At 37.8% G+C, this 24220-nt stretch overlaps 1 protein-coding gene across 30 annotated transcripts in view; it reads left to right on the top strand.

Moving 5' to 3' along the window:
* The window catches only part of RBM47 (RNA binding motif protein 47), a 169707-nt gene that overhangs the window by 105305 nt on the left and 40182 nt on the right, over window positions 1-24220 (top strand). For 4 of the 30 annotated variants that reach the window (XM_042251334.2, XM_042251336.2, XM_060416993.1 and 1 more), the window contains one exon: window positions 5775-5873. The exons of 22 other annotated variants lie outside the window; for them this stretch is intronic. The gene's annotated coding sequence lies outside the window, so the exon portion shown is untranslated. Of the gene's footprint in view, window positions 1-5774; window positions 5874-15950; window positions 16029-21633; window positions 21706-24220 lie in introns of those variants that run through there. 4 more of the 30 variants (XM_060416990.1, XM_060416992.1, XM_042251337.1 and 1 more) reach the window with 2 other exon arrangements.

Genomic DNA, 24220 nt, shown 5'->3' with positions numbered 1-24220 from the left:
TTCTTTGGGATTGGAATGAAATCCTATCCTCGGTTAATTTTCTGTTTGAATGTCAGCATTTCTCTTCAAAGATACGTTAGCCCCACTCTTCCGTTATACAAAACAATGAAATGCCCTTTTCAATAAGGGCAAAAAGACATAGAGTAAAATTTTACTAAAGGAATTCAGAAAGGAAAAAAGAAAGCTTTTTACTGGACCTGGAGAGTACATTTGTTGAACTGTAAAAATGAGTGAGAAGAGTGAATTGGGGTTAGGTGAGAGTACTATGTGACCTTGGTTACCCCATCCCATAATAATACATACTAAGGAGGAGAGCTTCAGTGAGACCCTTTGCCATTTAAGGATTCATTTGGTTGCAAGCGACAGAAATCCAATCCCAAATAGTTTAAGGAATCAATCCACGAATATACCAAATAAAATCACATAAAATTACATATATACATATATATTTACTTAGCTGGAAATTCTAAGGAGTTAGAACGTGACTGGATCAAAGGAATCAAAAGAGGTCATCAGGATTGATTTTCTCCCTCGCTCTCTCAGTCTGTTGTCCTGTGTGTTGGTTTTTTAGTTTCAGCTTCCTCGTATCCAAAAGGACTCCAGTTCACCAGCACAGTGGCACACCTGGGTGTGTCCCTGAGTCCTGGGACATAGAAGGGTCCGTTGCCAGGAGCCGTGGGAGGGTGGATGGGCAGGAGAAAGTAGGTGTCTGTTGCACTTGTGGGCTCCCTTTCCTCTGCGCTGCTGCTCCACTGATTCCCACATCTTCTGCCTCAGACTCCAGAGTTGAATTACACCACCTTCCTTGCACTAACATGGATTTACTGATTATTGCGTGGTTTATCTATGTGGCTGAGGCTCTTGATAACTGCTGGAGGTTTTATCATTTCAGCAAGATTTACTCTGAGAACATTGAGGGCTTGACTTGTCCATATTGAGAAATTTTTATCATTTTTTTTTTCCCCTACCAAGTAAAAGCCCATTTGCAAATGTCTAGTTCTAGAAATTGGTATAAGAGAGCAGATCTGATTGGGAAGGAACCAGTATTATGAGCATCAGTTCTCTGCTTCGTTTCAAGAGCAAGAAAACCTCCCAAATAATTCTTGTGAGGAAACAGATACAGCATGTTATTCTGTCAACATTGCAATTATTAAGGATTTGTTTTCTCTTCCTTAGTCATTTGTAAGGTTGTGGTAGTTTCAACTTTATATCTCTCTTTCCTGGTGCCACATAGTAGGGAATCAAAAAATACGTATTGAATGATCGAAGAGTCTGGAATTCTTGAGTGATTTTCCTGAATTTGGCCAAATTAGAATTAGGTTAAAATCCGTAATATTACCCCAAAACACCCACATTTATTTGTTATAACTTTGATTTATTACAATAATATCTTTCTAGTTATATTTATAAGCAAGAAGAAATAAAACATTGATGCCCACCTTTCTTCAGGTAAATTAAGCCCCTGGAAAAGGAAATAGCAACCCACTCCAGTACTCTTGCCTGGGAAGTCTCAAGGACAGAGGAGCCTGGCAGCCTATAGTCCAGGGGTCGCAAAAGAGTCAGACCATGACTAAAACAAGAACAGTAACAGGCTGGAACAGTGAACAGCCCTTTCCAGTTTCTTATCTCTCTTAACAAAACTTAAAAATTTTTTCTTGTACGTTCCTAGCACCCGTTGTGGAGAAAGAACTTCACACATTTTGAGCACTTGCTATGTACCAAGTGTCCTGTGGACACATTGTCTAGTTGAAATCCCACAGCCATAGCATAAAGCCTTCCTCTTTCTCAACTCCCTCCTTCACGATGTCATCCATCATGGCGTTTATCACACCGTATTGCAATATTTGCTTCTTTTCTTGGTCTCCTACTAAACTGTGAGTTTTTCAGCTGCAGAGTCTGTCCTATTCAGGTATGTATTCTCAGTACCCAGCTCACAGTGGGAACTCTGGAAATATTTTTTAACAATTTGGGTATTGTGTAATCTTTATTTTACAAATTAACATCCAAGGTTGCTAAGTAGAAAGCGACTAAGGTTAGTTTTTGAGAAAGAATCTGCCTGCCAGTGCAGGAGATGCAGAAATATGGGTTTGATCCCGGGGTCAGGAAGATTCCCTGGAGGAGGAAATGGCAACCCACTCCAGTGTTCTTGCCTGGGAAATCCCATGGACAGAGGAGTCTGACAGGCCACAGTTCATGGGGTCATAAAGAGTCGGACACAACTGGGCATGCACACACATACCAGACTCGAAGGCTTGTTTTCTTTCTGCTAAATCACTCAAGGTTGTTAGGAGGGTTGGCTGGAGTGATGAAGCAGATTGAGGAGGGGAAGTATAAGGGGATGATGAAGAGCGTATTCATTTCTCTTGGGTATATACTATGGAGTGGAATTGCTGGGCTATGGTAAAGCTGTGCTCCACCTTTTAAGGACCTGCCAGACAGCTTTCCATCCAAAGTGACTACACCATTTTACATTCCCATTAGCAGTATGAGGCTTGCAATGTCTACACATCCTTCCAACACTTCTTTTGATCAGCTTTTTTTGGTCACGATCATCCTGGTGGTTGTGTAAAACTGATATTTCATTGCAGTTTTAATTTATATTTTGCTGGTGGCTAATTATGTTGAGCATTTTCTGTGTGCTTTTTGGCCATTTGTATATCTTCTTTGAAGTAAGTCCATTCAGATCATTTGCCTGCTTTTCAATTGGGTTGTCTTTTTATTATTAAGTTGTAGGAGTTCTTTATATACTTTAGATACAAGTCTCTTATTAGACATATAATTTGCAAATATTTTCTCTCATCTTGTGGGTTATCGTTTTACTTTAGCAATGATGAGCTGTGAGGCACAAAAATGTTTCATTTGGCCAAGTCCAATTTAATGATTTTTTTCTTCTATTGTTTATACTTTTGATATTATATCTAAAATGCCATTGCCTGATCTAAGGTCATGAAGATTTACATCTATCTTTTCTTCTAAGAGTTTTATAATTTTAGCTCTTATAGTTGGGTGACTCATATTATTCAGTTTTTGTATATGGTATGAGTTATGGGTCCAACTTCATTCTCTTGCATTTGGATAGTTGTTCTAGCATGACTTCTTAAAAAGATATTCTTTTCCCATTGAGTGAACTTCATACCCTTGTCAAAAGTCAGCTGACTGTAGGTGTATGGTTTCATGTTTTACTCTGTTTTCTTGTCTCTCATTTCTATTCCACTGATCAGTGTGTCCATCCTTATGTTAGTACTATACTGTCTTAATTACCATCAAGTGCCTGGTTGTTCAGTCATGTCCGACGCTCTGCAACCCCACAGACTGTAGTCCTCCAGGCTCCTCTGTCCTTCACATTTCCCAGGCAAGAATACTGGAGCAGGTTGCCATTTCCTTCTCCAGTGGATCTGCCCAACCCAGGGATCAAACCAGCATCTCCTGTGGCTCCTGCATTGGCAGGCAGAGTCTTTACCACTAGTCTAGTGCCACTTGGGAAGCATAAAGCTATATTGGAAGTATAAAGCTATATACTAAGTTTTGAAGTTGGGAAATGTGAGTCCTCCAACTTTGCTGTTCTTTTTCAAGATCATTTTGCCTTTTGGGCCCCTTTAATTCTCTTACAAATATTAAGACCAGCTTATCAATTTCTTCAAAGAAGTTAGCTGGAATATTGATAAAGATTGTGTTGACTACATAGATCAGTTTGAGGAGGACTGCCATCATAACAGCATTACACCTTTGATCCATGAACATGGATGTTTTTCTATTTATGTTGATCTTCTCATTTCTTTCAACAGTGTTTTGGAGCATTCATGTTACTATGATATTTTTGAAGCTATTTTAAATGAAATTTTTTTTATTAATTTCATTTTTTGGACCGTTCATTGATAGTTTATAAATACAATTGTATTTTAATTTAAATTGTAATTTAATTTAAACACAGTTGTATTACTTTTGTAGATTGGTTTTGTATGCTGCAACCTTGATAAACTTATTGAATATTTAGTAGTTCTACTAGTATTTTAGTGGATTCTTTAGGATAATCTACATGTAAGATCATTTCAGCTGGGAGTATATGTAGATTTTTGTTGTTGTTGTTGTTTTTGGCTGAGTTGTGTAGCTTGTGGGATCTTAGTTCTCCAACCAGGGATTGAACCCAGGCCACAGCAGTGAAAGTGCCAATTCTTAACCACTGGACTGCCAGGGAATTCCTGAATATGCTCAGTTGCTCAGTCATGTCAGACTCTTTGCAATTCCATGAACTATAGCCTGCCAGTCTTCTCTGTCCAGGCAAGAATTTTCCAGGCAAGAATGCTGTAGTGAAGGACCATTTACTTCTCCAATTCCTGAGTATATGTAGTTTTATTTCTTTTCTTTTCTTTCCTTTTTTTTTTTTTTTTTTTACAATAGGATTGCCCTTTATTTCTTTCTCTTATCTAATTGCTCTGGCTAAAATCTCCAGTACAATTTTTAGTAAATGTGACAAAGAATGGGCATATTTATCTTGTCACAGATTTTAGGGAGAAAGCATTCACTCTTTTACCAAGATGTATGATGTTAGTTGTAGACTTTTGTAGATGCTTTTTTTTTTTTAACCAGATTGAAGAAGTTCCCTTGGTTCCTAGTATGTTGAGTGTTTTAATCATTAAAGGTTGTTGCATAATGTCAGATTTTTTCATGTGTGTCTGTTAAAATGATTGTATGGTTTTTGTGCTTTATTGGTAAGGTACAATGTATTGCATTAGGGCTTCCCTGGTTGCTCAGTGGTGAAGAGTCCACCTGCCAACGCAGGAGACAGGGTTCAATCTCTGTGTCGGGAAAACAAAAGAGCAACCCACTCTGGTATTCTTGCCTGGGAAACTCCATGGACAGAGGAGCCTGGCAGGCCATAGTCCACAGGGTCACAGAAGAGTCAGACCCAACTTAGTGACTAAACAACAGTGTATCTCATTGATTGATTTTCTTATGTTAAAATCTTGCATTCCTGGGATATATCATACTTGGTCTCGTATATAATCTTTATATGTTGTGTTCAATTTGGGTTTTGTTGAGGATTTTTGCATCTGTATTCATAAGAGATGTTGATTTGTAGTTTTCTTGTGATATCTTTGTCAGGATTCTGTAGTAGGGTAACACTGGCCACACTGAATTGAGAAGTGTTCTGTCTTTTCTATTTTTTTTTTTACAAGAGTTTGTGGAGGATTGGTGATTATCATACTTTAAACATTTGGCAGAATTCATGAGCAAAGTTCCTGGGCTCTTCATGAAAAAAAAAATTATTACTAATTCAAATTTTTTGTTGTTGTTGTACTTATAATAGATTTATTATGTTTCTTCAGATTTTCTATTTCTTCTTGAGTCTGTTTTGATATAAATATCTTTCTAGGAATTTGTCCATTACATCTAGGTCATAGATTTGTTGCCATGCAGTTGTTCATAGTATTCCTTTATAATTTTTTATTTCTGAGAAGTCAGTAGTGACATCCCTCTTTTATTCCTGAGTTTAGTAAGTTGAGTCTTCTCTCTTATTTCTTGGTCATTCTAACTAAAGGTTTGTCTATTTTTTTCTATTAAAGAACCAACTTTGAGTTTCATTGATTTTTTTTTTAATTGTTTTTCTAGTCTCCGCTTCTTTTATTTCCATTTGAATCTTTATTCTTTTTTATTTCTATGCCTTCTTTGTGTTGTTTCAAGTTTAGTTTGCTCTTCTTTTTCTAGTTTTTTAAAGTGGAAGGATAGATTGCTTACTGCATTTTAATTGGTGTCTTCATTTTCTATCTCACAAGACAGTTTGCGAGTGTGGGTGAGCGATGCCAATTCTGAGCCATTCCATTGAGACCCTCCTCTGGGGACAGAATCACAAGGCAGCTGGATTCATGAGGCAGGTGCACAGAGACTAATTGTGGAAATACTAGCTTCTCACTGTCATGGAGTCTATGTGGCATTGCGGTTCTGGGGCTGAAACATGGACTCTGGAGTCTGGCTGCCTCGGTGTGAGTTCTGTCTCTCACTTAGTAGCTGTGAGACTTTGGACAACTTATATAAGTTCTCTAAGCCTCAGTTTCCACATCTGTAAAATATGCATGGAGATAGTCACTACCTCATAGTGTTGTTGTAAGGATTAAATGAGCTAACACGTGAAGTCTTGGCCAGAGTTGCTGTGCTTAGTCACTCAGTTGTGCCTGACTCTTTGTGACCCATGGACTGTAACCTGCCAGGCTCCTCTGTCCATGGGGATTCTCCATGCAACAATACTGGAGTGGGTTGCCATGTCCTCCTTCAGGAGATCTTCCCAACCCAGGGATCAAACCCAGGTCTCCCGCATCACAGGCAGATTGTTTACCGTCTGAGCCACCTAGGAAGCCCAGAGTCGGCACATAGCAAATGGTTAGCTATTCTGTTGCTGCTGTTGTTGTCAGGTCAGATGGGTCTATGTTGAGCTACGTCCATGTAAAGTAACTGCAGAACTTGGAGTTCTGTTTCCATTAGTTTGTGCTTCTTTGCCAACCATCCATGACCTCACCCGAATGTGCTACCAGAATGAACCTCACCTGCGTTTACTACCAAGACACATTTCCTACTGAAGTGTGGCCACCTTGTCTGTTACTCCCAAACAGGAGATCTTCTTTTCTCCAGAAGATTGCAGATTTAACTTATTTGATCATCCATCTATCTAAATTGTAATGATACTATGAGAACGATTGCAAGAAATTTCATTTCTCTTTAAAATTTATTAATTTCTGGCCATGTTAGGTCTTTGTTGCTGCACTCAGGCTTTCTCCAGTTGTGGTGTGGGGGTTTCTCATTGAGGTGGCTTCTCTTGTTGCAGAGCGCAGGCTCTAGGCACACAGGTTTCAGTAGTTGCAGCATTCAGGCTCAGTAGTTGTGACTTGCTGGCTCTAGAGTGCACAGGCTTCAGGAGTTGCAGTTCAGGGGCTCAGGAGTTGCAGCTCCAGGCTCTAAGACATGGGCTCAGTAGTTGTGGCGCAGGGGTTTAGTTGCTCGGAGGCATGTGGAATCTTACCAGACCAGGGATCAAAGATGTGTCCCCTGCATTGACAGGCGGACTCCTATCCACTGCACCACCAGGAAAGTCCCAAGAAATGAATTTTCCTAAACAAATTTGAGACAAGGTCAGGATGGGAGTACCATAAATTATGAAAATCGTGTCACTAAAAAATTCTAATTTAAGCTTTATAGTACGTCAAATTCTCCTCTTGAAGTGGGGATAGAAATGCCCCCTCTGAGCTCAACAGAGGAGCTAACATTAAGATTCTGGTGCCTTAGGACTTCCCTGGTGGCTCAGACGGAAAAGCGTCTGTCTACAGTGAGGGAGACCTGGGTTCGAGCCCTGGGTTGGGAAGATCCCCTGGAGAAGGAAATGGCAATCCACTCCAGTACGGTTGCCTGGAAAATCCCATGGACAGAGGAGCCTGGTACGCTACAGTCTATGGGGTCGCAAAGAGTTGGACACGACTGAGCGACTTCACTTCACTTCAGGCTCCATAAGGGTAGCACGTCCTCCCATTGCAGCCTCAAGACATGGGCTGCTATTTATGTGCCTAAATGGAATTTTTAAAAAACACATACAGGTTATTCCCATCCTTCAGCCAAAGGATGGCTGTTACTTTCAGAGAAATAAAAATATATACATATAGATCAATCCTCATCAGCAAACCTTTGGTTAGCTTCCTTTAAAATGAAAATATAGCCAATCTCTAGTTATTTATGAATAATAATAGCTAAGATAATCCTAAAACCTTCAAGCAAAGTAATATTTTAATAAAAATATTTTATTGACTGTAACTAGATACAAGTTTTATGTTTTTACCATTTGAATATAAGTATTTACTATTAAAACAATAGGTGAGCATTATTTTAGTAATAATACATTGCTTCTCTTCCCGAACACTCAGAACATTTTCATGCATGTCGTATATTTTTCTCCCTCACAACATCTCTTGGGTTGTTATAGGAGAATAATTTACTATTTTACCCGAAGATAAAGTATTTTAAAGACATTTTCCCCCAGTTATTTTCTAGTTAGTAAAGTACAACCAGTACTCAATTACTCAATTAGTCTTTCTCCCTCCCCTGTCTTTTTTTTCTCATTAAAATTTTTTAATAGAAGCATCACCACGTATTAGAAAGGATATGGATATCCCCCTTTTTTCCTCTGGCCTTGTAGATACAGAGAAATTTGAGAATACTAGATTATACATAGGGAAAAAGTGAAGAAAAGAACTCATTAGTCTATAAATTGACAATCAGCTTTCTTTGTGATATATAAAATTAGATGAATTTTATCCAAGGATGGGTAAGAAGTAGATTTATATTTTGGAAGACTGAACTTAGTGTGAATTAGTCAAAGATGCAGTTATATTAATAACAATTAAATTTTGTTTGTCTCTTTATATGTGGGGTCAAGCCACTCTTGTTCTTTGTGTAGCCTGATTGCAAATAGAAGGGTGTGAAAGATGGGGCAGATGTGCTGAGCGCCATAAGTAATGGGCCATGAGTTCTAAATTAAGCAGTTAGAGTGGCCTGGGATCAGCACCAGAGACACCTACCTCTCCAGGCCTGAGCTCCTTAAACACTTAAATATCCAATAGAATTTTCTATGCTATGCTGAGAATATATTATTAAAAGCTTTAGGTTCAATATATTTTGTAGCTCTGTATTACCAACCTGTGTTATTGGCTGTCTACTATTTTCCAAAAACTTTAGGCCAGCCAGAATAAGAGACCACTAACCCTCAAGATGATCATTTCAAAGAGTGCCAAGACATCAAGTTAAGGCACAGACACCCTGAAGCAGCTGTTAAGGGGTGTGTGTGTGTATTTATTATATATTATATCTAGATACTAGTTTTTAACAGGAAAGAAATGCATGATGTACAGGTGAAATCACTAACATCATCAGATAATAGGGACCACAAAGACCATGTCAGTTCCTGAGACTCTGACCCATTCTGTTTTTTTCTTTGCCACATTGAATTCTACCTGCCAATCCTCAATAAAGATTTCTAAAAGAAATTTCTGGTTTTAAAAGAGCTAATAAACTTTGGCTATCCTATGGTTGCTCCCTCCTGGGGGAGCACAAGGAGTAATTTTTGGTGACTACTGAAATCTTAAGACACATCCACTCCAGTATGAGTAAATAAGTACTGGCATTTATATATATATATATATATATATATATATATATATATATATATATATATATAATTAAAAATATATATATATGTTTTAATTTTATTACTTGTTTTTAATGTTAGGCTTAGTTGGGTCTTTGTTGCTGGACCCAAGATTTCTTGAGCTGCAGCTAGCAAGCTCAGTCGTTGTGGCACACAAGCTTAGTTGTCCCGTGGCATACAGGATCTTTCTGGACCAGGGCTCAAACCCATGTCCCTGCAATGACAGGCAGATCCCCAACCACTGGACCACCAGAGACCACTCTAAGTACTGGCATTGACTTTGGGATCCAAAGTAAATGTGAATCCTTGTGAGTAGACTAGGGGTGACTTACAGAAAACAGTAACAATCAGGGATCACCCAACAGATAACAGTAGATGAAACTTTATGTTTAATTATCTAAATTACCCAGAGACTAACCACATAATGTATGCTAGGTGAGTGCCTTTACAGTTAAACAGGGCACATGTGTGCTCTGTTGAATCATAGTCGTATGGGGAATTGGACCTACCAGAACTTCTAAATTCATAAGCTAGTGTTTCTCAACCCATTTCTCTTCTACTCAGCATTCATTTCACCACCCTCCAACACCTTTCCTCTGAGGATTTTACAGCTTCCATTTAAGTCTGTTCCCCATCCCAGGGTGTAATATCATAAGTATTCCTTATATGTAGTCCATTTCTAAAAGTTGATGAGAACATTAATTACTCCACCACAATCTGAGATTAAGTATGGACAAGAATGAATTCTATAAGTTATACAACACTATACAAATTAGTAATTATCCTTACTACTGAATATATAAACATTTCTTCATTTTGATAGGACAGGGGCTAGATTGTTTTCTTATGCAAGTGAAAAAATTAATGTATTTTTGTTATTTAACAGGTTTTGAATTGAGGGTCTATAGTGTATGAGTAAGGGTCTATAGTGTAGGTCAGGCAACACAAAGAATATGCACATGAAAGAATTTACTCTGGGGACTTCCCTGGTCAGGGAGCTGAGATCCCACATACCTCAGACCAACAAAAGCAAAAAACCAAAAACATAAAACAGAAGCAGTATTGTAACAAATTCAATAAAGAGTTTAAAAAAAAATGGTCCACACCAAAAAAATCCAAAAAAATCTTTAAAAAAAAGAATTTACTCTGTGTCCTTAGGCATCTTAGAATGCTTGATCACGTCCTTATACCCATTTATATTCCCACTAGAGTATATGTGAATCCCTGTTTTTCCCACCTTTCACCACCAGTGGGTGTTATAAATTTCCAAATTTTTGCTGATTTGATAGGACTTTTAAAATTTAAATTTACATTTATTTAATGGAACAAAATTCAGTGTGAATAAAGTGGAACATATATTTATGTGTATTGGCAATTGAATTTTTCTGCACATTGCCTATTCATATTTTTCTCATATTTATTGAGTTACATTTGCTTTATTGGTTTGTAAGAGCTCCTGCACAGTAAGGAAACTGACTTTTCTTTATATGTCTTGTAGCCCATCCCATTTGTAGTTTGTCTTTGACTTTATTTTAATGCTATGAAAATGAAAGTTGCTCGGTTGTGTCCGACTCTTTGTGACCCCATGGACTATATACAGTTCATGGAATTCCCCAGGCCAGAAACTGGAGTGGGTAGCCTTTCCCTTAATAAATATTTCTAAATTCCATTTAATTCTTGGTTGAAAGAAAAACTAATGATTGGAACCAGTTTTTAGTTTGATTTGAAAATTAGTTTCAGTCTTAACTACTGCATTTAGTTATTTAATTTTCCAACCTAAGTTCAATTATTAACTGATATGTCTCCGTCCTAAGTTCAATTATTAACTGAATCTAAAATGGAGATTTCTTATCATAATTTTCCTTTCATTTTTGAAAGAGAACTAAGTACTATAAATGGTATTCTGTCGCTTCAATTAATTATTATTATTATTTTGTAGTTTTACTTCCAATAAATACTTTAGAGACAGCCACTCAAAAGAAATCTAATAAGCAGTTTTTGTTAATCACATGCTTGTAAGTTTGAGGGCTGTGTGTACTTCCTCTTTATAAAACTATGTTTTCACAGTAATGTGTTTTTCCAATTAAAAAAAAATTGTCCGTTTGAGTAATTCTCTGGTGGCTCAGTGGGTAAAGCGTCTGCCTACAATGCGGGAGACCCAGGTTCGATCCCTGGGTCGGGAAGATCCCCTGGAGAAGGAAATGGCAACCCACTCCAGTACTCTTGCCTGGAGAATCCCATGGACTGAGAAGCCTGGTAGGCTACAGTCCATGGGGTCGCAAAGAGTCGGACACGACTGAGCGACTTTCCCTTGAGTAATTTTAAGGAGTCATGACTGACACTATTATTTTCAGTAACATCAGATCAAAGTGATTTTCATATATATATCCTTTCATAGTTTCACTTGGAACTAACTCTGGGGCTGATGATTTCAGCATTGGTGTTTCTAAAAACACATTGTGTTAACAAGTTGCTCCATTGCCGTTTTGTTTTGTTTCCTTTCCTATAAAACAATGCCAGAGAAGTGAGGTGCTTCTCAGTGCACTGTGGTGTCAGGGACACATATGGATTTCAGATTGGGAGCCTGAAACAAACATGTAGGAGAACAGAAGAGGCACACACATGCAGGCTCTTACTACACAGAGGGAGCATCTGTTACTGCGACTTTCCTTCTTCCCAATTGTTTTCATAGTTGTTCACCAAAGTGTTAAAGATTTAGCTTTTCAGTCTTTGTTTCACAAGGATTCTTCTTAAGCTGAATTTTCTAACTATGATTTATGGCTCCATATGGTAAGTCGAAATATTTTACCAGTAGTTTGGAATTTTATCAAGAGCATTGAGCACCCAGGTTAGTGAATTTCTGTGTGTATGCCCTTAGCAGAGAGACACATTGAAAGCAGATGGCTTGTATATGATGTATTTTGTAAGGTATTAATACTATCAGCTTGTCATGCAAATAAATGGCAACCATGTAAATCAACAACAACCCCCCCACCAAAAAAAAATCAAGAGAAAGTCTTAAACTTTGTGTATAAGTTTTAATTTTCAAATGTGGAATTATAGTTTATGCAATGCTGTGATAACAGAAATTCCAAACCATTTTGCAAATGACACACAGTTGTCAAATAGTCACACACACACACACACACACACACACACACACACACGCACACACATGTATGTCTATATATATGTGTCTGACGCAGAAATGCTGAAGCAGTGTGGCAAGAAAGCCATGTAGAGAAAGGCAGATACCTACATAAGAAGCTTTTCTGAGAAGATGACTCCAGAGAAGAGTTGTGAAAGAAAACACAGATCTGTTCAGACATAGAAAGTAGAAAGAGAGTAGGGGATTTTGTACGTGGGTGTGTATCTGTCGAGGTTGAGAGGAACAAAGGGAAATTATGCAGTGGTTTGTAGTCAGAAGTTAAGATTTGCAGTTCATGATCAAAAAGCTCGTAACGTTATGGATGATCAGGATCACATCAAATTCCTTTCATTAAGCTAGATGGTTCTTACTGCTTTCTGGATGGTTAGCAGGAAAAGTGGCTATCAAATGGGAAGGAAAGAGGTTGTATGTGGTTAGTGTTAGCTAAATTGATAAGAGAAAGGGAAATAATTGGCATTAAGAACTTAAAATGATGGGTTGAAAAGGAGAGAAAGGGGCTAAAACAAGAAATTATCTTATCAAATCATTTAAATTTTTCTGATAACCAAATGTAATGTTAAAATATAGACTACAAATAGGAAAAACTTAAATCACCATATTTAATATTCTTATTATCCAAAGACAACCACTATCAACATTTTGTTATATTTTTCTAGTTTTTACATCTATAGTATCAGTTGAGATCATGCTATACATACAGTTTTCTGTACTATTTTCTTAATCTCACATATCATAAATTTTTATTCATAACATTAAAATTCTATGTAAATGTAATTTTTAGTGGCTAAAGAACTAATATAATTTTTAGTATCTTCTGTACCATCATTTATTTAACCATTCCCTCAAGGTGAAGTGTTTGGATAGTTTCTAAATGTATCACTGAGATAAGCATCTTTATATATAAACTTCATTTTAATTATTTCTTTAGATAGATCTTAATGATTTAATCACCAAATGAAGAGAATAAATATTTTCAATGCTTTTCATATATATTACAATTTTTTTAAGGAATGGTTTTGGTCAATTTATATTTGTCTTACTAAAGAGTGGCATTTTAGCACTACTCATTAAAAATATTTGCTAATTTTATTGGTTAAATGATATTCTAAGCATGTATCTTGTCTGAATTTACATTTATTTGTTTACCAATGAGGCTGAACATCTTGTCAAGTTTCAGTCATTTGTAATTCTTGAAATGAGAGATTAAAATACATCTACCATGCATATATGATAAGTATATTAGCTGGTATATTTCATATTATTAGCTAACAGGACATCTAAAGAGACTGTAGACTATTCTTTCAAGTGGAAGAATAGAAAGTAAAGGCCAAGTGGTGTAACCGGAGAGTGGACACAGAGGATGAGGGAGGAAGATCCTAGACTGAAGTCAGTGTTGGGGGACAGAGGGGGAGTCAGAAATAAAGGTCTTCCAAAGCAGAGCATAGTCATGAGGGGAATTCAGTAGGATGGGTCATGAAGTCCAAGATGGAAAGAGTATGCAATAGACAAAGAGCAGCAAACTCAAAGGGCCCGGTGGAGACGACGGCCAGACAGCGAATGAGGGAGGCACCCACTTAGAGTCCTCCACCTTCACTTTCAGGAAGCCTGGGGAGGTTCCCAGGTTTTCCACGGAGGATCTTGTTTACACAAGTCTGTGTTTCCCTCAAATCTGGAAGTTTTCAATAATATGGATCTTTTGTATAGCCTCTCTCCCACCCACCCAGCGTGTCTCTTTTAATAACGAAGGTCGATGAGACTGTATTTCGTGTATTTATTGTTTCTAGGCCCTGAAGTCAGCTTTCCATAGCATGCACATGTTTTTGAATTAAACAACCATAAAAGTGCCAAAGAAAACTAGAAATGGAGAGGACTGCAGAGTTTACGCATAATACATTTAGCAGTGAAGTGAAGGACTGAGTTGATTAGCTTAAACCTAGATTTTAAAAATAATATTCTGAGATGCTGCCCGATGGTTAACATCACTGATACTATACATTTGCACTTTTACTGCTTATGAATGAATGCCATGCCATGCAAAATGTTTTACCCATATTACTGACACGGTGTTATGGAACCACCCTGACCCCAGCTGCCCGGGCTGCAGTGTGAGGATCCTGGACACTGCCAGCCTACAGGTCATCCAGCAGTCAGCTCTGCCCATTCTGCCTTTATGATGTAATTCAAAGTCAACTTCTCTTCTCATGACCCCAGGGTTACCAGGCCTGAACAGCCTCCAGTCCATCTCTCTGCTTCCTCATCTGCATGCCTGGGATCTCGTTTCAGCCCAGAGTGATCTTAAGAAAAAGAAAATCAGATCTCGTCACTTCTCTGCTAAAAATCCTCCATTAAGCCCAGTAGAACTAAAATCCTTGCTTGTCAGCCCCGCATTTGACCCCTGTCTCCTCTGCTCACTCTGCTTCAGCTTCACTATCTTTGTCTTCAGATACCCCACTGCAGTCTTTCCTTAAGAGAAAAAGGACTTCCCTGACCATCCTACTCAAAATAGCTCCCCCTTTTCCCTCCTAACTCTGCTTTATTCTTCCTCATAGTATTTGTCACTATGCTCCCTCCCCAAAACATATATATTTTCATTTTGATTATGTTTCTCCAGCATAACAGGAAGGACCATGTCTGTCTTAGTCACCACTTTATCTTCAAGGTCTAGAACAAAGACAGTCAATGACAGTAACCATTTGTTGAATGATTGAATGACTCAGCTAACCAATTTAAATTGAGTATCTTGAGACATTACCGTGCGCTCATAGAAACTTAGGTTCATTATGTCTAAACTATTTGCTTCAGTACTATTTTATGTTGTTCTTTTTCTTGAACATACACTGCTTGCTAATTTTAGCATTATCTAAACTGATCAGCCTTGCAATTGATCTATTAAAGGTGTCCTCATGTTTCTAATTAATGACTTAACCGATGTTTATAGATGCACAGCAGTTAAAGTTTTAATCTGCTAGATTCTTTTTTACATGATTTCTATTGTTTCCATATTAAATTTTTTCTTTAGAATATCTGCTTCTATGTTCTCAAAATGGCAAAAGTATATTGATCAGATAATTAAGCTTAAACAAGAAGTGAACCCAAGAGTTTAAAGAAAAAAAAATGTTCACAGTCTTTTAAAGACAACATGACTTATTTAGGACCTTGCCAGCCATTCAAGCCCCAGATAAGATTCAATTTCTTGGTTGATTAAGGTATTATACTTATGAAATACATTATGTAATTCTTCAGCAAAGAGGTTTTGTTTTTTTTTTTTAATCACAAAGTAAACAGAGAAGTGTATTTTTATTTTTAAAATTTTCTTTTTAGCTGTCCTGGGTCTTTGTTGCCTTGCGGCCTTTTATCTAGTTGCAGTGAGCAGGGGTCCAGTTGCTATGCACAGGCTTCGCATCGCGGTGGCTTCTCTTGTTGCAGAGTACGGGCTCCAGAGTACTCAGGCTTTAGTAGTTTCGGCTCATGGGCTCAGGAGATTCGGCTCTCCGGCTGCCGAGCATGGGGTCAATTGTATTGCATGGGTTTAGTCACCCTGACGTATGTGGGATCCTTCCAGATCAGGGGTCAAACCTGTGTCTCCTGCTTTGGCAGGTGGATTCTTTACCACTGATCCACCAGGGAAGCCCCAAGAAGTGCATGTTTTGAAGTTGTGAGCTTTGTGATTGTCATGTAAGTAACCTAAAATGACTATAAATCAGAAGGCAGCCTGCTGGCACCCCCGGATGGCAGCTTTCCCCATGGACTCTGGTCAACTTGATAAGGCTCCTACCTGACCTTGCAGCGCTTGGTGTCTGCACAGCACGTGGTGCTGCGGTTCGCCCTGTATTTTACGTGTTTCAGTTGTTTGATATTTAATTGTCTCCAAAAAGATTATTAGTTATTAGCTCCCAGTTCATAGAGCCCACATCAGGGTCCAGGTCTTTGACTGCTTTTTCCCTCTGTGCTTGAATATATCGCAGAGCATTATTGAAAATAAACACATCTGGACAGAAAAGCACAGTGCTTGGTAAATCCAGAATGGTAGGGGATTTCTGTGGTAATTTAGAGGAAATTAAAATACCATTTAACTATTAAAGAGTAAAACCTACATATTACTTTGCAAAATCACACGCTTCCTGAGCTCTTGTTAACCAGATTGCTCATTGTGGGGAGGGGATTCTCCTTTTTACAGTATGGCTTTTGTGTTAAAAGTGGAACACAGGGCTTGGATTTTACACATTATTTATGACTTTGTAATAGATATCTCCTCTCCACCTGCATTCAGTACTTCTTCTCAACTTCTTCTTTTAAAAAATAAAAAGTGTGTTAAAACTACCACAGGATATGTAAAGTAAAGACTGGTAATTAGGTAATTACGAGGTACTACAGTTTGCTGTAGTTCCTGGAATGTGAAGTCAAGTGGGCCTTAGAAAGCATCACTACGAACAAAGCTAGTGGAGGTGATGGAATTCCAATTGAGCTATTTCAAATCCTGAAAGATGATGCTGTGAAAGTGCTGCACTCAATATGCCAGCAAATTTGGAAAACTCAGCAGTGGCCATAGGACTGGAAAAGGTCAATTTTCATTCCAATTCCAAAGAAAGGCAATGCCAAAAAATGCTCAAACTACTGCACAATTGCACTTATCTCACACGCTAGTAAAGTAATGCTCAAAATTCTCCAATTCTCCAATTCTCCAAAATTCCCCAGTTCTCCAAAATTCTCCAACCATGAACTTCCAGATGTTCAAGCTGGTTTTAGAAAAGGCAGAGGAACCAGAGATCAAATTGCCAATATCCGCTGGATCATGGAAAAGCAAGAGAGTTCCAGATAAACATCTGTTTCTGCTTTATTGACTATGCCAAAGCCTTTGACTGTGTGGATCACAATAAACTGTGGAGAATTCTGAAAGAGATGGGAATACCAGACCACCCGACTTGCCTCTTGAGAAACCTATATTCAGGTCAGGAAGCAGCAGTTAGAACTGGACATGGAACAACAGACTGGTTCCAAATAGGAAAAGGAGTACATCAAGGATGTATATTGTCACCCTGCTTATTTAATTTATATGCAGAGTACATCATGAGAAATGCTGGGCTGGAAGAAGCACAAGCTGGAATCAAGATTGCCAGAAGAAATATCAATAACCTCAGATATGCAGATGACACCACCCTTATGGCAGAAAGTGAAGAAGAACTAAAAAGCCTCTTGATGAAAGTGAAAGAGGAGAGTGAAAAAGCTGGCTTAAAGCTCAACTTTCAGAAAACGAAGATCATGGCATCTGGTCCCATTACTTCATGGGAAATAGATGGGGAAACAGTGGAAACAGTGTCAGACTATTTTGGGGGCTCCAAAATCACTGCGGATGGTGATTGCAGCCATGAAATGAAAAGACGCTTACTCCTTGGAAGGAAAGTTATGACCAACCTAGATAGCATATTCAAAAGCAGAGACATTACTTTTCCAACAAAGGTCCATCTAGTTCAGGCTATGGTTTTTCCAGTGGTCATGTATGGATGTGAGAGTTGGACTGTGAAGAAAGCTGAGCACCGAAGAATTGATGCTTTTGAACTGTGGTGTTGGAGAAGACTCTTGCGAGTCCCTTGGACTGCAAGGAGATCTAACCGGTCCATCCTAGAGGAGATCAGTCCTGGGTGTTCACTGGAAGGACTGATGCTAAAGCTGAAACTTCAGTACTTTGGCCACCTCATGCGAAGGGTTGACTCATTGGGAAAGACTCTGATGCTGGGAGGGATTGGGGGCAGGAGGAGAAGGGGATGACAGAGGATGAGATGGCTGGATGGCATCACTGACTCAATGCACATGAGTTTGGGTGGACTCCGGGAGTTGGTGATAGACAGGGAGGCCTGGCATGCTGCGATTCATGGGGTCGCAAAGAGTCGGACACGACTGAGTGACTGAACTGAACTGACTGACAGTTTGCTGTGGTAAGGGAGCAGAAAGTGATCACTGTCAAACCTAGCAGGTTTCTAAGAGTTAGTGAAGATTACTGTAGGTAAAGGGATGTTAACAGTGCATGCAGCTGAGGCCAAGGTGTGTGTATGTTGAAAACAAAAGATGTTTGGAGGTGTTAATCCTTTTATAATGTTGCCATTCTTTTGGTGGGTTCCAAGAGTCTTTAGGAGGACTCTTATACCTGCATGCCTTCAACTCTTTGAACTCACCTTCCCAATGTCGATTAGTTACCAACTATTGTTGCTGACACCACCCATACAGGTAATATGGCTTCACGCCAATAATTGACACTTTTTCATATGAAGGCTAGTACCTTGGTGTGTGTGTGTGTGTGTGTGTACCATTTCTTCCTCTTCTGCTTTAGTCATGCATTAATACAGTAACCAATTTCAGCAAAAGTTTTGAAATTCTAAATACTTAGTGTAAAGTTTACTTCTGGAAAACTATATACTACTATTAAATATAGAGCAACACACATTCACTTGATCTTCACACTGGCTAGATCTTTAAGTCTTTAGGTAAGATAAAATAAAAAATAATGTTCTCCTAATAGGATGTAAAAGGGACTTTAATAAATGTTGTTGGTCAGTCACAAAATCATGTCCAACTCCTTGTGACCCCATGGACTGCAGCCCTTCAGACTCCTCTGTCCATGGGGATCTTCAAGCAAGAATACTGAAGTGGGTTGCCATGTCATTCTCCAGGGGATCTTCCCAACCCAGAGATCGAACCTGAGTCTCCTGCACCGGCAGGCAGATTCTTTACTGGTGAGCCACCAGGGAAGCTCTGAGAGATATTACCTATATTTAAAATAACCCACATGACAATTTCCTGGCTTATTACCAGGTCTCCATCCATGCTACAACATCTCTTTTCCATGATCTGTCTGAATCTTGTTTCTTATTCTTTTTTCCAGATTTACCTTAGAGCTTACCTTAGGGTTTTTTTGTTTTTGTTTTTTTGCCAGTCTCAGATCTCCTATTTGCCTGCTGTCAGTCCACTCTAAAAACAAAGTTGCTTTGTTAAGACAAAGGATGCTCCTCCAAGGATGACTTATGTATGCCAGAGCTATTGGAAGTTAGGCAGCAAATGTAGCGTGTGTCTACTGTGATGCCACCAACATACAGTTTTTGTACATCTCCCTTCACCGAGGCTTATGTAATAGGAATCGGTGTCCCTACCAGCAGAACGGCTGACTTTTACTTTTCTTGTGTACTTGTCTATATCGTGTGCATTTATGATAACTTGTGTGCCATGTTTTTTGCCAAGACCATAGATATTGGTATGCCATGTGTATTTTTAAAATTAACTCTATTCAAAGCAGAAGCAGGCAGAAGTTGCTCATTTTTGTTTAGGGTAGGCTGTAATGGTAATTATGCCTTTAGATATTCAGTGAAAAGCTGCCCTGCCCTTACTCTAGAAATTTATCATCTTGAGATGGTTTGTTCCCTATGTTTTTGTATTCTTGGTAATGTTTGTATAAGAATTCACACACACACACACACATTTTCTCTTTTTCTCTCATATATATTCACACACTTGACCAACAGGCATTCATAAACCAAACGTTTAAACCAAAAATATTCTTCCTAATGCTTAACGCATGTTACACATCCAGAATTTATTACATTCTTATATAATATTCTTACATAATATACTCAATTACACTTATATAAAAAGGCAGATTTTCTGGGTTCCTTTTGTAGTCAAAAGGAATTCAGTGTAAATTTACTAGTTTTTTGGAAACACTGCCTTAGTATCATTGCCAAGAGATTGCTTCCATTTTCCTTTAATCAGAACTTAGCAATTTAGTTTTATATAATATTTAACGTGATTATAATCTTAGACTTGTTCTGGATTTTGACCCTTTACTAAGTAACCTGTTGATAATTTTCTTGTCACTATTGATAGCTTTAGATTATTTCATTTGGGAGTAATAAAACTGTCTCTCTTAAAAAATGTAAGTAGATAAGTAGATTTAAAACTTGTTGCTCTGGCCTTTTTCCCGTCCTGGCTACTTCAGATTGCTAAAGTTATGGGATTTACAAAATAACAACTAAGGGAAAATTCAAGACCGCAAGTTTGAAATGTTTGTTTCAGGAAGAGTTATAGATTTGTTCCTTTCTTTGGACCCTGTAGGGTGCTTTCTTTGTATGCTAAGTCCTGTCCAACTTTTGTGATCCCCGCCAGGCTCCTCTGTCCATGGGATTCCCCAGGCAAGAAGTGGGTTGCCAGGAATCAAACTCTCATCTCCTGTATTGGCAGGTGGATTCCTTACCCCTGAGCTGTAGAGCTCATGTTAATCCTGGCCCAGGTGGTCCCAGATGTCACTGGTTAGCTTTCAGGGAGCCTCCTGTAGTCCATCTTCTGGTCCCTTCTTCCCTGATCTACTGGCTGCCTGAAGTGACCATCTCAACCCCCAGAGCGGTTCCATCTCTTCACTGCTTACAGAGGAATATATTTACTCTGCTTAAGTGCTTCTGGTCCTCCGAACCCGTTGTTATGTACGGACTGTTTTTATTGTCCATGAATCATGTTTTACTGCTCCTTTTTATTTCTACCCCTTCTACTTTCCCCTGCCTCTTACCAATAAATCCATTGCCAGCTCCAAATGGATAAAGTAAAATAAATGAGGGTTTAGTTCTTGTGTAATTTTTGCCTCTCTCTTTTTTCTATCAGGCTTATCTAAACCCTATTACTGGTCGTGATTAGGAGAAAAGATAAAGGGTACTCACTCCCAGTTACCTACCCCAGATACAATGAGAAGAAAAAAAAAATTCTATATATAAATAAAGTACTAAAAAATAGAACATTTCTAGGAAATCATGGTAACATTTTTTGAGTACTTTCTATTTTGGAAATTTTCTAAGCACTTCATGAAGTGTTTAAAACTCAACAACTCAGGTGAAGTAAGAATTTTTTTTTTTTTTTTTTTGTAGCAAGCAGAACAATGTAATTGGCACCCACCTTATTTCTAGGAAGGTGAATTTTAAAAATATATTTGTTTCCTTTTAGTTAGTATTGGTGATAGAATAAAATACTTCAGGTACATTTCCTTCTCTATGAAATGTCAGAACTTTTGTCTTCTTGGGTCTTCCCCAGATCCATTTGCTACCGAAAGTTTGCTATTACATTGTCAGGCTGCTGTGGAGCATTTTGTATCTGGTGATTTAAACACCTCCCTTCTTTCTGTACCACCCACTCAAGTTCATTCCAGGTGCCCTTAGCAAATGACTCCCAAGGCATTTAAGTGGCCAAAGCTCATTGACCAATGAGGAGAAGTGTGTCATGTATAATAGAGTTACGCAGTTCCTGGATCAGGAGCAAAGTTTGCTTAAGCAAAGCTTTTGTTACCATTAGCCTGTCGCATCCAGATTTCAAGACTGGAAAGGTAGGGGACACCTTATTTGTTGTAATTGGAAGAGAGGAGGAGATGGTTTTGTTTAGTTTAAGTAATTTAGATCAGGTTGAATAAACAAGTGATCCATTTTGTTTTTAATTGAGGGCAAAAAAAATTTAGAAGTTTGTGAGAATTTCAAATGCTGCCCAGTTTGCCTTACCAGCAGCAAAACCAAACTTCTTAAGAACATTTAAAAAACAAAAACCAAAACAGTTTGTCTAGCATCTTTTCACTTTATCACACTTGAAACAACCAGGTGGAAAAAAGTCATGTTTTCATAGATTGCTGCTATTTTCATTCTGGGATTAAAAGCAGGAATTTATCAGTAATATCCACATTTGTTTTTCAAAGTCATTTCAGACTCAGTTGTTACAAAAGAATTTTGTGTGATTATTTAAGTGAGATAAGGAAAAATATGAAATTAATAGAATTAGCTCTTGAGAGTTACTACATAAAGGTTACTGATAATGACTGAGAAAAGTTCAGGTGTAAAAAGACTCTCATATCAATCATACTGCTTTTTTCAAGCCAACAGTAAAGTTTATGAAATGGAATTAGTTAAGTGTAGGTTTATATACTTTAAGCACTATATAAATTAGTTTCACTTATATTAGAAGGAATAATTTAGTTATATTTTATGTGCTGTTTAGATGTTCTAATATTAAAGAAGCCAGAGATAAAGAATCTTTAATTGCTTTTTTCTGCCTGTAAAATGGAGTGATCTGGATAGCATTTGAAGCTAATCCTAAAAAGAAAAACCCTTGTCATTATGAATAAAATACGATGAATCAATGTTATAACAAAATGTATACATAAAAACATTTATTACTGATATTTTTCTTATTCCTTAGCCTACATCTAAAGTTTAGTATCAGAAGGTAAACTTAGGTTCAAAGAAAAGTAAAACTGGTTTCCCAAGATTGCTTTTTCATAGAGCTGACTTAATATGAGTTTGTATTTTATACAGAAATTAGATAATTGTTTAAATATACAACATATGAGAGATTCATTTGATTAAAAATTTTTAAAGTTTTAATGTATAGTCAAAACTCTATTTTTGCCTAATTTATAAAAAATTATTTAACACACATTCTCACTATGTCTAAATGTCCAATAATTTCAGTTATCTCAGATTCTCTTCTTTTTAAAAATTATTTTTATATGCTCCCTTAAAAAAGTTACATCCTGAAATTTTCTACTTTTATTAGATTTTTTTCATAATGCCACTTTATGAGAAGTTTACCCTCCAGATCTCCCTCTTGACTCTTCAGGGCAGGTGGAGATAGATGGAGTACCAGGCACACGGGGTTAACTATTCACAGCAGCCATCTTCTTGGGTACAAGTAAATACTATTTCTCAACTCCAAGCTGAGGTTCAAAGGTTTAGACTTAACTTCACAGATCAGAGGTCAGGCACGAATTGCTGCAATTTGTAGTTCAATTCTGCCGATATGACAGAATTTCACAGCTATGATGATTGCTTTTTCCACTTCTGCACACAGGCCAGGCCGGGCAGTTAACAGCATAATTTGTACAAGTCAGCCCTTGGCACCCAGGTTTAATAAGTAACTAGCTGGTGCCTTAGGTTTCACTGGTACAAGGTGCACATTATAAAAAGGGTCAAATGTCACACACAAGAAATGGAAGGAGTGGGTAGTGAGATTGCAGTAACCACCATTTATGAATCATACATAAAGAATTGGTAATTTGCGTTCATTTTAAAAATAATTTCTGTGATGTTAATGTTACTGTGTTCATTTTCTTTGCTATGAAAAGACAAAAAGACACAGATAATTTTGTTAACTGTTAGCGAGAAAAAACAATCTGATTAGAGATTATTAACAGCCATAGACAGTGAAATTGCAGGCTCTGATTATGCCTTTCATAGGGTTTCTCGAAAACTTCCCCAAGCATGCCAGTTTTTCAAGAATCTAGGGAACAAGTTGGGTAAGCAGGTATTTCTGAGCCCGTAATATTTATGAGTGTCTCACATTTTCTACTCTTCAGCTAAAAAGTTACACTCCTGGCTTTATTTCTAACCCAAGCAAGAATATCTTTTACTGTTTGAAGGTGGATATTGAGATTCTTCAGAAAACCCTTAGATGGTGGGCCTTGACAATCCATGGATTTGCCATTCACAGTTCTGACTTCTCATAAATGACTCTAAAACTGCCATATAAATACATAGAGTGATTTGTCATTTCTATTGTAACAGAAATTTTCATTTTCTACTCTCAAACTGGGGTATAGCAGCAATTGGATTTTTCCATAGAGCACAATAATTAAGAGCACAGACTCTGGTCTCAGACCTCTTGGGTTTCAATCCCAGCTTCATTACTTACAATTAAGGAACCTGAACAAATGAGCAGTCTCCCTCTGTTTAATTCCCTCATGTTCAGGATGAGTATAAACAGAATTTGCTTCATGGAGTTGTAGTAACAATTAAATAAGTGTACATGAAATGCTTAGCACAATGCCTGGCACCTAATAAGCACTCCGTGAATAT

The sequence above is a fragment of the Ovis aries genome, chromosome 6 (genome assembly GCF_016772045.2).
Source record: "Ovis aries strain OAR_USU_Benz2616 breed Rambouillet chromosome 6, ARS-UI_Ramb_v3.0, whole genome shotgun sequence".
NCBI classification, from domain to species: Eukaryota; Metazoa; Chordata; class Mammalia; order Artiodactyla; family Bovidae; genus Ovis; species Ovis aries.
This window is presented reverse-complemented; position numbering and strand designations above follow the sequence as displayed.